Source organism: Alexandromys fortis, unplaced genomic scaffold, assembly GCF_014885135.2.
Source record: "Alexandromys fortis isolate MF-2015 unplaced genomic scaffold, M_Fortis_MF-2015_v1.1 scaffold_203, whole genome shotgun sequence".
NCBI lineage: Eukaryota > Metazoa > Chordata > Mammalia > Rodentia > Cricetidae > Alexandromys > Alexandromys fortis.
Window position 1 is genome coordinate 1285115 of NW_026068080.1, and position 4030 is coordinate 1289144.

Genomic DNA, 4030 nt, shown 5'->3' on the forward strand with positions numbered 1-4030 from the left:
ATCACTGTTCCAAGGCAGCTCGGAGGGCACTGAGATCAGGACTCTGGCCGTGGACCAGACAAGCGAACCTGCCGAAGGGCAGGGGGTGAGTGACTGTGTCCAGGTTCACGGAGTGAAGAACTAGAAATCAGCGATGTTGAGATTTGAAATTAAACAGCCAGATTTTTCTAGGTTTTGTAGCTCCCTCATCCCACACAGAGACTTCATCCCCCATATCTGTGCTGGTAGCATTTTAACAGACACCATACTGGTAGTCTTATCATTTTATGCCTGAGGTCAAAGGTGAATGGAGATACTCAAGGTTGGATGCTGTGTTCACTGTACGACAATTCCAATTCCAAGGACAATGAGAAGGAACCTAGAACGGGGAGGCAGAAATGGAAATCAGAAAGAAGACTGTGTTCCACAGAAATCTGCTCCACATGAACGACTGCAAGCGTTGCCTACAACGTGACAACTTTCTCTTCCATGCTCCATTTTGGGAAGGAGTCTAATAAATACATTCACACGCTCAGTCGTATAGGAAAATCTTGTCGCTGGAGGAGTTGCTGAAACCAAGCAACCCTGCAGCCCTGCCTGACCAGATCTGTATCCTCCGTGAGTCTGAGTGCTCACCCTGTGAACTGAACACACATGTACCCATCCCTCTTCTATGCTGGCAAAATTCTTGCCTCTCTTCACACCTTTCCATGAAAGAGCCAGGTGTGCTCGTTCGGTTTGCACAACGCACGCCCAGTGTTCTGCTGGCCACCGTGGTTGTGAGGTGGCTGTGAGGAGTCTCTGGCCTTTACTGAATATGGTCCAACCCTCCACGTACTTTACAGACCTCTGGCATGACATCAGACCCCTTACCACTGTTGACTGACAAAGGAAAACAAGAAGTTTAAGGTGATTGAGTTCCAAGAGTTACAGGAAAACAGCAGCAAGAAGTTTTTTACCCACCTAGGAATATAAAAATCAATCTTAATTGAATTAAGGAAGTTCCCTCCTGTGTAGAATAGGCACTCTCAGTCACAGAATGGCCAGTGGGGCCTTTCTCCAGAAACCACTCCAGTTCAGCCTCCTGGGAGACTCACCTGACTGCCTCGTGCATCTTCCAGATCAGCATGGACACATGACAGCTGTCTAACTTTGAATTGGTTTTTTAAGGTTAATTTTTCCTTTTGTTATGATGGGTATTGCAGGTAAGTCTGTGTTGGAAAGTGTACATATGAGCACAGCTGCCTGCAGTGGCCACAAGAGGGTGTTAAACCACCTGAAGCAGGGATCTGCCCAATTTGGGTGTGGGAACTCAGGTCCTCTGCAAAAGCGGTACATCTCTCTATCCTCTACCTTCATATCCTTAAGTTGCTTTTTTTCTCCTCTTGTTCCCAATTCTGGGAAATTGGGTTTGTCTAAATCACACTCTCCTGATAAAGATATCGTGTCTTCTACCTAACCTTTGTAAATATGCCCCTTTCCATGTCAAAGGTTGTTTTTCAGATATGAATAAGAAATCAGTGTATTGGGGACTGAACTGAGTACTCTAGAAATTCTTATGTTGAAGCCTGAGCCACACGGGACCTCAGAATATGACAATATTTGGAGATGAGACCTTTAAAGCGGGTGTTAAATTTAAAATGAGGTCAGTAGATCCCCCAATGATCAATATCTTCATTAGATCAGAAAATGTTGACACGGACCCAAAGAGAGTGATAACTATAGAGAGGCAGGGAGATGATGTCTACCTGCCACGGAGGGCTCTGAACACATCAGCCATGCTGATACCTGTCTTTGGGCTTCTAGCCTCAAACACTGTAAAACGAAGGGGGAAAAAGGTAAAATGAGATTAGTTACATTTCTGTTGTTTGCGTTGGCCATGTGCTGCTTGAGAACATATCTAGAAGACCAGCTCAGAACCTGAGATGAGAAGCTTCTCTGCAACAATGAAGAAGGTCCAATGTAGTCGCAAAGGTCGTGTAAGAGTAAGGTCCAGGTGGTAGGGCAGAGGTCAGTGAGGAGAGAAGCCTCCATGTTGCTACTGTTGCCAACGGCTGAAGAGTCCATGTCCTGAGCCTCTGAACAGATGGATTCTGGGACATGGGAAAGGAGAAGAAATGGATTCTGCATAGACTCTCCATAAGGGACACAGCCCTATTAACAAGCTGGCTTTAACTCAAAGGGCAATGAATGATTTCAGGCTCCACCTCCAAGACCAGAGAACAGAACCTTTGTGTTCCTTTAAGCCTCTGAGTCTGTGGAAATTTGCTACAGTAACTCCAAGAAGAAATATAAGAATTGCATTACCATCACTGTTTCCAAGGTTTGCACATTCTAATCCATCCCCACGTTCACCTCATCCACTTTCCAAATATACATCTTCTAATCTTCTCTGGGATATAGAAATGCCTTCCTGATTCATTGCTTTCAATTCCTTTTCTCCTCCAAACCATTCTGCTCACTTCTGTCAAAGTGATTTTTCTAAAATACCATTATGACCAGGTCACTCTTCTAATTAATTAAATTCTTTGTCTGGCCCTAGCCTGCTGTAACGTATGCACAATGGTTTCATCATGACATAGGAGCCTTCCACGCTCTCTGCAGCCCCCTGCAGCCTCTGGTAAACGCCCTGTCCTGACGCTGCCTTTGCTGTCTTCAAGGCTGCTTGTCCCTCCTTGCCATCTGCAGCTGTATGCTCCCTCCACATTCTAAGCCTTTTGGATTCTTGAAGCTCATCCTTGTTACCGGTGGTTTCAGTTGCCCCTGACCCCAGTGTTTCTAGGACACACTCTGTTTCTCCTGGAGACAGTTCTCCTGTGATCATTGTGCCATCTATAACTAAATCTTCTATCTTTTCTTCTTCCAAGTCAGGATTCTGCCTCTCAAGTGACTCCCCAATGCCCACACATAAGTTCATTTACTCGTCCACACAGATACCCGTTTAACCAAACAATATGACATACACACGCATCCAAACACACACACGCACATCTGGCCTGATGTCTAGCATCTGGAGTTTCATGGTTAGGCAGGCAGGTGTTAAGATGTTAGGGAAATGACCAGCAGCAGTATTGCCTAAGTAAACTGCCAACGATAAGCTCCAGAGACCAAAAGATGACTTCATACGTGGTGAGGGCAGGCGGGGGGATGAGGTGGTTCTGGATGAGTGGAGGTTTTCTAGGAGCATCATGGAAGGCAAAGGAGAGAGGCAAACCCACTGCGGCAATGTGGTAACTCTATAAACACCTAGTGGTCTCATTGAACCATAAGCACAGCTTGGTAAGGTAAGTACCACACTGGTAGGTATGAGTTGAGTTGACGCCATATACTGAGCACGGCAGGAGAAGAGGGCTGTGTGTGCTGTTAGGAGACAGCAGGGAAAACAGCCAGTTATTATCTGTGAGTCACAATGGATGGCTAAGGAAACATTTTCAGCATTAGGCATTGAGTCCCTAATAGTTTTATGTAATGCAAATCCAGGAGCTGATTGTTGCCATGACTAATACAGGATACATGTTTCTTTTCAAGGTCAACGCTTTATACAAGAAAAATGAGAAATGATTCTCTTCCTTGACCCTGATAATGGATAAATGGAAGCAGATTTATGTGGATGGAAAAAAAGAGTGAGTCAGAGCCCTTTATCCCATAAATAACAAAAAAAAAGTGGATTAAGACTGACTTGTCTCCAAGCAACCTATATAAATGCAATCACATAACCCTGATTTTAGTATATAAAATAGATGATCAAGAGATTCACTTAAATTTATTCATGGCTGTCTTTTCACTGTTTCAATAGATTTTAAAAGCTTCTTCCTTGCCAGGCATCCCAATTGCAAACCTTGACTAATGAGGATCCTGGACCAAGCTATCTCCATGGCCAAAATTCAAATGCTTGTTAGTGGGTCTCTCAAAGTAGATGTACTTTAAAGAGCATGACATCCATAAAATAAAGGAAGAAAGATGAGAGAAGGGAGAGAGGGAAGAAAGAAGGAAGGACTGGAAAAAAAGAAGGAAGGGAAGGAGGGAAAAGAAAGGGAGGGAGGGAGGGAGG